This window comes from Triticum aestivum, chromosome 6B (assembly GCF_018294505.1).
Source record: "Triticum aestivum cultivar Chinese Spring chromosome 6B, IWGSC CS RefSeq v2.1, whole genome shotgun sequence".
Lineage (NCBI taxonomy): Eukaryota > Viridiplantae > Streptophyta > Magnoliopsida > Poales > Poaceae > Triticum > Triticum aestivum.
In genome coordinates, this window is record NC_057810.1 from 684142015 (window position 1) to 684156951 (window position 14937).

The following is a 14937-nucleotide window of genomic DNA, read 5'->3' on the forward strand; positions in this document are numbered from 1 at the left end:
TGTTAATGGTAATGAGCAAACGGTACACTTTCCGAGGAAACAACCTCAAGTTCACAATATCAATTCTATTGGAAAAATTCCATCAATTATTATTGGAGGTTTTGAATTTGCTCTTCCTACTGTCAAGAAGAAATATGATATTCTTATTATTGGGGATGTACATATCGCCGTTGAGGTAACCTAGTGTTATTCGAAATTTCTCCGGTTCCATGTTATTTGGAATGAGTTCGTTAACAAGACTTGATCACCCTTGTTAGTGGATTCCTTTTGATGAGCATGAGATGGTTGAAGTTAGAAGGCACAACCTTCTGTACCCTCTTTTTACTTTCTGTTATTTAGATTAAATAAAGCAAAAATAGTATTTTCTGTCTGTTTTCTGAATTATCCATGCAATAAAAAATACCCCGAAAATAAAAGTTCTCCAAATGCCCTGAAAATGAAATATGATTTTTTCTAGAATATTTGAGAATATTTGGCACTGAGAACACAACAGGGGGGTCAAGCACCTGGCCATGACGGTCCAGGGCACGCCCACCCCCTAGGGCGCGCTGATGCGTCTCCAACGTATCTATAATTTTTTATTGTTCCATGCTATTATATTACCTGTTTTGAATGATTATGGGCTTTATTATACACTTTTATATTACTTTTTGGACTAACCTATTAACCGGAGGCCCAGCCCATATTGTTGTTTTATTGCCTGTTTCAGTATTTTGAAGAAATGGAATATCAAACGGAGTCCAAACAGAATGAAACCTTCAGCATCGTGATATTTTAGAGGATTATCACCCAGGAGACTTGGAGTTCACGTCAAAAGAGTGTTGAGGAGGCCACGAGATAGGAGGGCGCCCCCCCCCCCTACTGGGCGCGCCCCCTGTCTTGTGGGCCCCTCGAGCACCCCCCGACCGACTTCTTTCGCCTATATAGTCCCAAGTACCCTAAAAAAATCCACGGAGAAGATAGATCAGGAGTTCCGCCGCCGCAAGCCTCTGTAGCCACCAAAAACCTCTCGGGAGCCCTTCCCGACACCCTGCCGGAGGGGGGGATCCTTCACCGGTGGCCATCTTCATCATCCCTGCGTTCTCCATGACGAGGAGGGAGTAGTTCACCCTCAAGGCTGAGGGTATGTACCAGTAGCTATGTGTTTGATCTCTCTCTCTCTCGTGTTCTCTCTCGTGTTCCCTCTATGGCACGATGTTGATGTATCCAGAGCTTTGCTATTGTAGTTGGATCTTATGATGTTTCTCCCCCTCTACTCTCTTGTGATGAATTGAGTTTTCCCCTTTGAAGTTATCTTATCGGATTGAGTCTTTTATGAGAACACTTGATGTATATCTTATCGTGCTTATCTGTGGTGACAATGGGATATCATGTGCCTCTTGATGTATGTTTTGGTAACCAACTTGCGGGTTCCGCCCGTGAACCTATGCATAGGGGTTGGCACACGTTCTTGACTCTCCGGTAGAAACTTTAGGGCACTCTTTGAAGTACTTTGTGTTGGTTGAATAGATGAATCTGAGATTGTATGATGCATATCGTATAATCATGCCCACGGATACTTGAGGTGATAATGGAGTATCTAGGTGACAATACGGTTTTGGTTGATTTGTGTCTTAAGGTGTTATTCTAGTACGAACTCTTGAATATATTGATCCGAAAGAATAACTTTGAGGTGGTCTCGTACCCTACCATAATCTCTTCATTTGTTCTCCGCTATTAGTGGCTTTGGAGTGACTCTTTGTTGCATGTTGAGGGATTGTTATATGATCTATCTATGTTATTATTGTTGAGAGAACTTGCACTAGCGAAAGTATGAACCCTAGGCCTTGTTTCCCACCATTGCAATACCGTTTACGCTCACTTTAACCACTTGTTACCTTGCTGTTTTTATTATTTCAGATTACAAAAAACTTTATCTACTATCTATTTTGCACTTGTATCACCATCTCTTCGCCGAACTAGTGCACCTATACAATTTACCATTGTATTGGGTGTGTTGGGGACACAAGAGACTCTTTGTTATTTGGTTGCAGGGTTGTTTGAGAGAGACCATCTTCATCCTACGCCTCCTATAGATTGATAAACCTTAGGTCATCCACTTGAGGGAAATTTGCTATTGTCCTACAAACCTGTGCACTTGCAGGCCCAACAACGTCTACAAGAAGAACGTTGTGTAGTAGACATCACGCGCCCCCTGCCTCGTTGGCCCCTGGTGGCCCCCCTCCACTCATTCCTGCACCCACACACCTCTTCTTCCTCCCAAAAAAATCACAAACCAGCTCAAGCACGAGTTCTAGCTCATCTTGCTGCCATTTTTGATCTCCTTGCTCAAAGGTCCATTCACAAAACTGCTTTGGGGGATTGTTCCTTGGTATATGACTCCTCCAATGGTCCAATTAGTTTTTGTTCTAGTGCTTTATTGATTGCAAATTTTTGCTGCTTGGTGACCTTGTTCTTGAGCTTGCATGTCAAATCTACTTGGTCCCAAGTAGTTCTAATGCATGATATAGTCTCTAGACACTTGTGGGAGTAGTTGCTATCAATTTTGTTGAGTTTGGTTCACTTTTATTTTGAGTTACTAAAATTTTCAAAAAAAATTCAGAGGAAGAAATATGTCTAGGAAAATGTACCAAGGAGGTTCTTCAAGGAAACAAGGACCTAGGCTCGCAATACGTGAGCAGGACGATGAACCACCGAGGGAAGCTCAAGTGCGGCCTTGTGAATGGCCATTAGAGGAGTTTATGGTCAACGCAGGCATCAAGGATGAATTTGACGCGTATGTGCATAATGCCGATCTTGAGGACTTCATGCGATATAAGTGTTCCCAACACTACTACCTTACTGACTCTTTTGTGAGAAGGTTTAAATTCACATCTACACGCAATTCTCACACTGTTTTATTTGATCTTTATGATAAATCATATACCATGGACCTAGAAGATTTTAATACTGCTTGTAAACTCCCGCAGTGGGGCAATGTCAATGAACCTCGTAAATCTGAATATAAAGACTTTCTTGCTAGTATCACTGTGGGTGAATCCAGAGAAATCACACAAGCTACCATAGGGAGCATTCATTTTCCTGCTATACTTTATTTTGCTCTTTTCATAGGTAGATGCATTAACGTTAAAGATGAAGCTTGTCACATGTGTGTTCCAGATCTTAGTGTTCTCAAGAGTGATGTATTAGGTGATAAACAATATAACTTGGGGTCTATTGTTGCACGTAGGCTACATCTTAAGGGTACATGTGGAGATTTGTTTGGTGGGATTAATGCAACTCATGTAGCTAATTATCTTGGTATACCCGTACATGGAAGTGACATGGAGTTGTCAGCTACGTCAAGAGCTAGCGTTGGTTTTCCCCGAAGAGGAGAGGGTGATGCAGCAAGTGTAGGGTAAGTATTTCCCTCAGTTTTTGAGAACCAAGGTATCAATCCAGTAGGAGGCTCCTCAAAAGTCCCACGCGCCTACACAAACAAACTGAGAACTCGCAACCAACGCAATAAAGGGGTTGTCAATCCCTTCACGGCCACTTGCGAAAGTGAGATCTGATAGAGATAGTAGATGCAAAAAAAAATTGGTATTTTATATTTTTGATAGTAGATCTGATAGATAAATATATTTTTGGTATTTTATAATATAGATGCAAAAAAGTAAACATGCAAATAAAAGTAGATTGAAAGCAAATAAGATAAGAGATAGACCCGGGGGCCATAGGTTTCACTAGAGGCTTCTCTTGAGAGCATAAGTATTACGGTGGGTGAACAAATTACTGTCGAGCAATTGATAGAAAAGCGCATAGTTATGAGATTATCTAGGCATGATCATGTATATAGGCATCACGTCCATAACAAGTAGACCGACTCCTGCCTGCATCTACTACTATTACTCCACACATCGACCGCTATCCAGCATGCATCTAGAGTATTAAGTTCATAAGAACAGAGCAACGCATTAAGCAAGATGACATGATGTAGAAGGATAAACTCATGCAATATGATATAAACCCCATCTTGTTATCCTCGGTGGCAACAATACAATACGTGTCTTGCAACCCTTTCTGCCACTGGGTAAGAACATCGCAAGATTGAACCCAAAGCTAAGCACTTCTCCCATGGCAAGAAAGATCAATCTAGTAGGCCAAACCAAACCGATAATTCGAAGAGACTTGCAAAGATAACTCAATCATACATAAAAGAATTCAGAGAAGATTCAATTAATATCCATAGATAAATCAGATCATAAACCCACAATTCATCGGATCTCGACAAACACACCGCCAAAAGAGATTACATCGAATAGATCTCCACAAGAGAGGGTGAGAACATTGTATTGAGATCCAAAAAGAGAGAAGAAGCCATCTAGCTAATAACTATGGACCCGTAGGTCTGTGGTAAACTACTCATAACTCATAGGAGGGGCAAGGATGTTGATGTAGAGGCCCTCCATGGTTGATTCCCCCTCCGGCAGAGTGCCGGTGAAGGCTCCAAGATGGGATCTCACGGATACAGAAGGTTACGGTGGTGGAAATTGTGTTTCATGGTGCCCTCGGATGTTTTCGGGGTCCGTAGGTATATATAGGAGGAAGAAGTATGCCGGTGGACGCCCGAGGGGCCCACGAGACAGGGGGGCGCCCTCCAGGGGGGGCGCCCTCCAGGGGAGGCACCCTCCTACCTCGTGGAGGCTCCAGTTATTTCTTGACTTGCACTCCAAGCTCTCCGGATCTTGTTCATTCCAAAAATCACACTCCCTAAGGTTTCATTCCGTTTGGACTCCGTTTGATATTCCTTTTCTTCGAAATACTGAAATAGGCAAAAAAACAGCAATATGGGATGGGCCTCCGGTTAGTAGGTTAGTCCCAAAAATTACAATAATGTATAAAATAAAGCCCATAATCATCCAAAACAGGTAATATAATAGCATGGAACAATCAAAAATTATAGATGCGTTGGAGACGTATCAAGCATCCCCAAGCTTAATTCCTGCTTGTCCTCGAGTAGGTAAATGATAAAAAGAGAATTTTTGATGTGGAATGCTACCTAGCATAATTCCCAATGTAATTTTCTTTAATGTGGCATGAATGTTCAGATCCAAATAATACAAAGTAAAAGTTTATATTGACATAAGAAATAATAATACTTCAAGCATACTAAGCAAAGTAATCATGTCTTCTCAAAATAACATGGCCAAAGAAAGTTATCCCTACAAAATCATATAGTCTGGCTGTTGCTCTATCTTCATCACACAAAGTATTTAATCATGCACAACCCCGGTGACGAGCCAAGCAATTGTTTCATACTTTAATAATCTCAAACTCTTTCAACTTTCACGCAATACATGAGCGTGAGCCATGGACATAGCACTATATGTAGAATAGAATGGTGGTTGTGGGGAAGACAAAAAAGGAGAAGATAGTTTCACATCAACTAGGCGTATCAACAGGCTATGGAGATGCCCATTAATAGATATCAATGTGAGTGAGTAGGGATTGCCATGCAATGGATGCACTAGAGCTATAAATATATGAAAGCTCAACAAAAGAAAACTAGTGGGTGTGCATCCAACTTGCTTGCTCACGAAGACCTAGGGCATTTTGAGGAAGCCCATCATTGGAATATACAAGCCAAGTTCTATAATGAAAAATTCCCACTAGTATATGAAAGTGACAACATATGAGACTCTATCATGAAGATCATGGTGCTATTTTGAATCACAAGTGTGGAAAAAGAGATAGTAGCATTGACCCTTCTCTCTTTTTCTCTCATTCTTTTTTTTCTCTTCTTTTTTTCTCTTTTTTTCTTTTCTTTGGCCTTCTCTTTTTTTTCTTTTTTTTCTTTTTCTTTTTGGCCTTTCTTTTTTTTTTATAAAGTCCAAAGTCTCATCCCGACTTGTGGGGGAATCATAGTCTTCATCATCCTTTCCTCACTAGGACAATGCTCTAATAATGGAGATCATCACACTTTTATGGATTTACAACTCAAAAATTACAACTCAAAGCTAGAACAAGATATGACTCTATGTGAATGCCTCCGGCGGTATACCGGGATATGCAATGAATCAAGGGCGACATGTATGAAGATTATGATGGTGGATTTCCCACACATACGATGTCAACTACATGATATTGCAAAGAGCAATATGACAATGATGAAACATGTCATAATAAACGGAATGCTGGAAAGTTGCATGGCAATATATCTCGGAATGGCTATGGAAATGCCATAATAGGTAGGTATGGTGGCTGTTTTGAGGAAGGTATATGGTCGGTGTAAGGTACCGGCGAAAGTTGCACGGTACAAGAGAGGCTAGCAATAATGGAAGGGTGAAAGGGTGCGTATAATCCATGGACTCAACATTAGTCAAAAGAACTCATATACTTGTTGTAAAAATTTAGAAGTCATCAAAAACCAAAGCACTACGCGCATGCTCCTAGGGGGATAGATTGGTAGGAAAAGACCATCGGTCGTCCCCGACTTCCACTCATAAGGAAGACATTCAATAAATAAAATTGTGCTCTAACTTCATTACAAAGCGGTTCACCATACGTGCATGCTACGGGAATCACAAACTTCAACACAAGCATTCTTTAAATTCATAATCACCCAACTAGCGTGACTTTAATGTCACTACCTCCATATCTCAAAACAATTATCAAGAATCAAATTGATCATAGCATCCAATTCACTTTCTATGATAGTTTTTATTATACCCAACTTGGATGCTCATCATTCTAGGACCAAATTATAACCATAGAAAATACCATGCTGTTCTAAGAGACTCTCAAAATAATATAAGTGAAGCATGAGAGACTAGCAATTTATTCAAAATTAATCCACCACAATGCTCTAAAAGATATAAGTGAAGCACTAGAGAAAAAACTATCAAGCTCAAAGGATATAAGTGAAGCACATGGAGTATTCTAGCAAATTCTAATCAAATAGGCTTCTCCCAAAAGGTGTGTACAGCAAGGATGATTGTGGTAAACTAACAAGCAAAGACCAATATAATACACGACGCTCCAAGCAAAACACATATCATGTGGCGAATAAAAATATAGCTCCAAGTAAAGTTACCAATGAACAAAGACGAAAGAGGGGATGCCTTCCTGGGGCATCCCCAAGCTTAGGCTTTTGGCTATTCTTGAATATCTTGGGGTGCCTTGGGCATCCCCAATCTTAGGCTCTTGCCACTCTTTATTCCATAATCCATAAAAGCTTTACCCAAAACTTGAAAACTTCACAACACAAAACTCAACAGGAAATCTTATAAGCTCCGTTAGTGAAAGAAAACAAAACCACCACATAAGGTACTGTAATGAACTCATTCTTTATTTATTTTGGTGTTAAACCTACTTTATTCCAACTTCTTTATGGTTTATAAACTAATTTATTAGCCATAGAAGCATTGAAATAAGCAAACAACACACGAAAAACAGAATCTGTCAAAAACAGAACAGTCTGTAGCAATCTGTAACTAACGCATAATTCTGGAACTCTAAAAATCCTACCAAAATAGGAAGTACTGGAAAATTTGTTTATTGATCAGCAGAAAAAATAATCAATGCAAAAGCACGTTTCTTTGATTTATTGAATTTTTTCTCGTGAGCGCAAAGTTTCTGTTTTTCAGCAGAATCAAATCAACCATCATCATAGTTTATCCTATAGCTTCTACTTGGCACAAAAACTAAACAAAAGATAAAAACACATCTAAACAGAAAGTAGAAACAAAATTTAACACTAAACAGGAACAAAAACAAATAACATAAATAAAATTGGGTTGCCTCCCAACTAGCGCTATCATTTAACGCCCCTAGCTAGGCATAAAAGCGAAGATAGATCTAACGAGTGCCATCTTTGGCACTTGATTCATAAGTAGCATGCATGATAGATTCCTAAGATAATTTGACTTTATTTCTTGGAAAGTGATCCATGCCTTTCTTTAAGGTAAATTGGAATCTAATGTTCCTTCTTTCATATCAATAATCGCACCAATCGTTCTAATGAAAGGTCTGCCAAGAATAATGGGGCAAGAAAGATTGCAATCTATATCAAGAATGATAAAATCTACGGGCACCAAATTTCTATTTGCAACAATAAGAACATCATTGATCCTTCCCATAGGCTTTTTAATGGTGGAATCTGCAAGGTGCGAATTTAACGAGCAATCATCAAGATCATGGAAACCTAGAATATCACATAAAGTTTTCGGAATCGTGGAAATACTAGCACCCAAATCACACAAAGCAAAACACTCATAATCTTTAATTCTAATCTTTATAGTAGGTTCCCACTAATCATTAAGTTTTCTAGGTATAGGAACTTCCAAATTAAGTTTTTCATCATAAGATTGCATCAAGGCATCAACAATATGTTTGGTAAAAGCTTTGTTTTGACTATAAGCATGAGGAGAATTAACAACAGATTGCAACAAGGAAATACAACCTTTTAAAGAGCAATTATCATAGTCAAATTCCTTGAAATCCGAGATAGTAGGTTCAACACTATTAGAAGTTGAGGATTCTCCAATATCACTTTTACCAAATTTAGCATTAAGATCTAAAGACTTCGAATTCTTGGGACGCCTTCTAGGCAAAGTTGATTCATCATCAGTCCCATAATCATCAAAATTCGTATTGAAAAACATAGATCTAATAGGAGACGCATCAACAACTTTAAGATCCTCATCATTATTTTCATGGAAACTAGAAGAACACGCTTTTACAAAGCTAGCTTTCTTAGCACGCAATCTAGCAGTTCTTTCCTTGCACTCGTCAATGGAAATTCTCATCACTTTGAGAGACTCATTGATATCATGCTTAGGAGGAGAAGGTCTAAGTTTAAGAGAATCAACATCAAGCAAAAGTCTATCAACGTTCCTAGCCAAATCATCAACTTTGAGCAATTTTTCTTCAAGCAAAGCATTAAAATTCTTTTGAGAAATCATAAATTCTTTCACACTATTCTCAAAATCAGAGGGCATCTTATTAAAATTACCATAAGAATTATTGTAGGAATTTCCATAATTATTAGAGGAATTACTAGGGAACGGTCTAGCATTAAAATTTCCTCTATAAGCATTGTTTCCAAAACTATTCCTACCAACAAAATTCACATCTATAGTTTCATTATTATTCTCAATCAAGGAAGACAAAGGCATATCATCAGGATCAAGAGGAGTATTTTTAGTAGCAAACATCTTCATAAGTTCATCCATCTTTCCACTCAAAACATTGATTTCTTCTATAGCATGCACTTTTTTACTAGAAGATCTTTCGGTGTGCCATTGAGAATAATTAGCCATAATATTATCAAGAAGTTTTGTAGCATCTCCTAATGTGATTTCCATAAAGGTGCCTCCCACGACCGAATCTAAGAGATTTCTAGAAGCAAAGTTCAAACCGGCATAAAAATTTTGTATGATCATCCATAAATTCAAACCATGAGTAGGGCAATTGTGAAGCATCAATTTCATTGTTTCCCAAGATTGGGCAACATGCTCATGATCAAGTTGTTTAAAATTCATAATATCATTCCTAGGAGTGATGATCTTAGTGGGAGGAAAATACTTAGAGATAAAAGCATCTTTGCACTTGTTCCAAGAATCAATACTATTTTCAGGCAAAGACGAAAACCAAACTTTAGCACGATCTCTAAGTGAAAACGGAAATAACTTCAATTTGACAATACTGTTATCGTATCTTTCTTCTTTTGCATATCACACAAATCAACAAAATTATTTAGATGGGTAGCGGCATCTTCACTAGGAAGGCCGGCGAATTGATCTTTCATAACAAGATTCAGCAAAGCAGCATTGAATTCACAAGACTCAACATCATTAAGAGGAGCAATCGGAGTACTAAGGAAATCATTATTATTGGTATTCGAGAAATCACACAATTTGGTATTATCTTGCGCCATGGAAACAAGTAATCCAACACACAAGCAAACAGAAAAACGGCAAGAAAAAAGAGAGGAGGAGATTGGGAAAGAGAGGGCGAATAAAACGGCAAGGGTGAAGTGGGGGAGAGGAAACTAAGAGGCAAATGGCAAATAATGTAAATGCGAGGGAGATGAGTTTGTGATAGGTACTTGGTATGTCTTGACTTGAGCGAATACCTCCCTGGCAACGGCACCAGGAATCCTTCTTGCTACGTCTTGAGCTAGCGTTGGTTTTCTCAAAAGAGGAGAGGGTGATGCAGCAAGTGTAGCGTAAGTATTTCCCTCGGTTTTTGAGAACCAAGGTATCAATCCAGTAGGAGGCTCCTCAAAAGTCCCACGCGCCTACACAAACAAACTGAGAACTCGCAACCAACGCAATAAAGGGGTTGTCAATCCCTTCACGGCCACTTGCGAAAGTGAGATCTGATAAAGATAGTATGATAAGATAAATATATTTTTGGTATTTTATAATATAGATGCAAAAAAGTAAAGATGCAAATAAAAGTAGATTGAAAGCAAATAAGATAAGAGATAGACCCGGGGGCCATAGGTTTCACTAGAGGCTTCTCTCGAGAGCATAAGTATTATGGTGGGTGAACAAATTACTGTCGAGCAATTGATAGAAAAGCGCATAGTTATGAGATTATCTAGGCATGATCATGTATATAGGCATCACGTCCATAACAAGTAGACTGACTCCTACCTGCATCTACTACTATTACTCCACACATCGACCGCTATCCAGCATGCATCTAGAGTATTAAGTTCATAAGAACAGAGCAACGCATTAAGCAAGATGACATGATGTAGAAGGATAAACTCATGCAATATGATATAAACCCCATCTTGTTATCCTCGATGGCAACAATACAATACGTGTCCTACAACCCTTTCTGTCACTGGGTAAGAACACCACAAGATTGAACCCAAAACTAAGCACTTCTCCCATGGCAAGAAAGATCAATCTAGTAGGCCAAACCAAACTGATAATTCGAAGAGACTTGCAAAGATAACTCAATCATACATAAAAGAATTCAGAGAAGATTCAATTAATATCCATAGATAAATCTGATCATAAACCCACAATTCATCGGATCTTGACAAACACACCGCAAAAAGAGATTACATCGAATAGATCTCCACAAGAGAGGGGGAGAACATTGTATTGAGATCCAAAAAGAGAGAACAAGCCATCTAGCTAATAACTATGGACACGTAGGTCTATGGTAAACTACTCACAACTCATAGGAGGGGCAAGGATGTTGATGTAGAGGCCCTCCGTGGTCGATTCCCCCTCCGACAGAGTGCCGGCGAAGGCTCCAAGATGGGATCTCGCTGATATAGAAGGTTACGGTGGTGGAAATTGTGTTTCGTGGTGCCCCCGAATGTTTTCGGGGTCCGTAGGTATATATAGGAGGAAGAAGTACGTCGGTGGACGCCCGAGGGGCCCACGAGACAGGGGGCGCGCCCTACAGGGGGGGCTCCTATCTCATGGAGGCTCCGGTTGTTTCTTGACTTGCACTCGAAGCTCTCCAGATCTTGTTCGTTCCAAAAATCACGCTCCCGAAGGTTTCATTCCGTTTGGACTCCGTTTGATATTCCTTTTCTTCGGAATACTGAAATAGGCAAAAAAACAGCAATATGGGCTGGGCCTCCGGTTAGTAGGTTAGTCTCAAAATGATAATAATGTGTAAAATAAAGCCCATAATCATCCAAACAGGTAATATAATAGCATGGAACAATAAAAAATTATAGATACGTTGGAGGCGTATCATTGCCTCCTGCTTATCTAGATTATAATGCCATGGCTAGCCATCAGTTTCTAGAGAGGAATGAGCAGTTCCTCCAGTACTGACTAATATTTGACAGGCGTCGCACTGTTCATATTGCTCTCCCTGCTCCTGGTTTCTTTGACTTTCAGGCAAAAAGGAGATACTTTATAACTAGGGAGGAGGCGAATGAGTACGAGAGGAGGACGGAGGCAGCTCGCCTCCAACCTGCAGCTTAGGGGGCAATAGCTGCTGCATCTCGATACAACCCCAGCTACAACTATAATCCATGGGCATAGACAAACTTAGGCCAAAAGCCTAAGCTTGGGGGTACGTATTTCTCACCGACATTACATTCATGTTCACACACTCATTTTAGTTGTCGGTGCTCATACTTTTTCATTGTACTATCCATGCTAGTTTATTTTCTTTTCTTTCTTTCTTTCTTCTTGTGTGTTCAAATAACCTTAAGAAAAAACAAAAAAATTAGTTATAGCTTTTAGCTAGTTTACCTTCCATGCTTGTAGTAGTAGTAATTAAAAGAAAACCCCAAAAGAATTCTCGTTCTTCTTTTGCTTGTTGGGAGATTTCCCATGTAAATAGTTTTATTTCTTTTCTTTTCTTTGGGGGTCGAGAGAAGACCATAATGAAAATGTTAAGTGGCTCTCATATGCATTATTGTTGATTTAACCAAGAGCCCATATTACCTTGTCTTCTCCCTTGAATTGAATGCTTGCAGATTCTAGCTTAGTTCAATGCACGTGCACTATTATTATTATCCACACCGTTCAGTCGTGCGAGTGAAAGGCAATAATGACGATATATGATGGACTGATTGAGATGAGAGAAGCTGCTATGAACTCGACCTCTCTTGTTTTTGTAAATATGATTAGTTCATCGTTCCTAATTCAGCCTATTATGAATGAACATGTTTGCAATGACAAATAGAGATTATAGTTGCTTATGCCATGATTAATTAGCTAGGACTTTATAATGGTTTACCTTGCGTTCCAACATGCTATTAAAATGGTTGTGATGTGGTATGATAGGATGGTATCCTCCTTTGAATGATTCAAGTGACTTGACTTAGTACATGTTCACACATGTAGTTGAAACAAAATCAACATAGCCTTCACGATATTTATGTTCATGGTGGATTATATCCTACTCATGCTTGCACTCAGTGTTGATTAATTTTAATGCATGTTCATGACTGTTGTCGCTCTCTAGTTGGTTGCTTCCCAGTCTCTTTCTAGCATTCACTTGTACTAAGCGGGAATACTGCTTGTGCATCCACATCCATAAACCCCAAAGTTATTCCATATGAGTCCACCATACCTTCCTATATGCGGTATCTACTTGCCGTTCCAAGTAAATTTGTATGTGCCAAACTCCAAACCTTCAAATGAAATTCTGTTTTGTATGCTCGAACAACTCATGTATCAACTAGGGCGGTCTGTATCTTCCATGCTAGGCAGGTTATTCTCAAGAGGAGTGGACTCCGCTCCTCATTCACGAGAAAATGGCTGGTCACCGGGATGCCCAGTCCCATGCTCAAATCAAATCAAAATAATTGCAAACAAAACTCCCCCAGGATTGTTGTTAGTTGGAGGCACCTGTTGTTTCGGCCAAGCCATGGATTGATGATTGTTGGTGGTGGGGGAGTATAAACTTTACCATTCTATTTGGGAACCGCCTATAATGTGTGTAGCATGGAAGATATCAAGATCTCTCGGTTGTTATGTTGACAATGAAAGTATACCACTCAAAATATTATTTATCTCTATTTCAAAATCGAGCTCTAGCACCTCTACAAATCCCTGCTTCCCTCTGCAAAGGGCCTATCTATTTACTTTTATGTTGAGTCATCATCCTCTTATTAAAAAGCACCTGCTGGAGAGCACCGCTGTCATTTGCATCCATTACTATTAATTTATATTGAGTATGACTATGAATGGACCTCTTTTACCATGAATTACAATGTTTAGTCAGTCCTTGATCTTCAAAGGTGCTCTGCATTTATGTTTTGCAGTCTCAGAAAGGGCTAGCGAGATGCCATCTTGTTATATCATGTTATGATTGTTTTGAGAAAGTGTTGTCATCCGAGATTTATTATTATTGCTCGCTAGTTGATTATGCTATTGATATTAGTAAACATGAGACCTAAGTGTTATTGTGAATATGGTTAGTTCATAATCTTTGCTAAAAACTTGAATGCTGGCTTTACATATTTGCAACAACAAGAGCAAACAGAGTTTGTAAAAGTTTTTCTTTATCACTTTCAGTTTGTCAACTGAATTGCTTGAGGACAAGCAAAGGTTTAAGCTTGGGGGAGTTGATATGTCTCCGTCGTATCTACTTTTCCAAACACTTTTGCCCTTGTTTTGGACTCTAACTTACATGATTTGAATGGAACTAACCCAGACTGATGCTGTTTTCAGCAGAACTATCATGGTGTTATTTTTGTGCAGAAATAAAAGTTCTTGGAATGACCTGAAAATCCACGGAGCAACCTTTTGGAATTAATAAAAAATATTGGCGAAAGAATCAACGTGAGGGGGCTCACAATCTGTCCACGAGGGTGAGGGGCGCCCCCTAGGGCGCGCCCCCCTGCCTCGTGGGCCCCTGATGCTCCACCGACGTCAACTCCAACTCCATATATTCACGTTCGGGGAGAAAAAAATCAAAGAGAAGGATTCATCGCGTTTTACGATATGGAGCCTCCGCCAAGCACTAAACTCTCTCTGGAGGGCTGATCTGGAGTCTGTTCGGGGTTCCGGAGAGGGGGATCCATGGTCGTCGTCATCATCAACTATCCTCCATCACCAATTTCATGATGCTCACCTCTGTGCGTGTGTAATTCCATCCTAGGCTTGCTGGACGGTGATGGGTTGGATGAGATTTACCATGTAATTGAGTTAGTTTTGTTAGGGTTTGATCCCTAGCATCCACTATGTTCTGAGATTGATGTTTCTATGACTTTGCTATGCTTAATGCTTGTCACTAGGGCCCGAGTGCCATGATTTCAGATCTGAACCTATTATGTTTTCATGAATATATGTGAGTTCTTGATCCTATCTTGCAAGTCTATAGTCACCTATTATGTGTTATGATCCGTTAACCCCGAAGTGACAATAATTGGGATACTTATCGGTGATGACCGTAGTTTAAGGAGTTCATGTATTCACTAAGTGTTAATGCCTTCTTCCAGTACTCTATTAAAAGGAG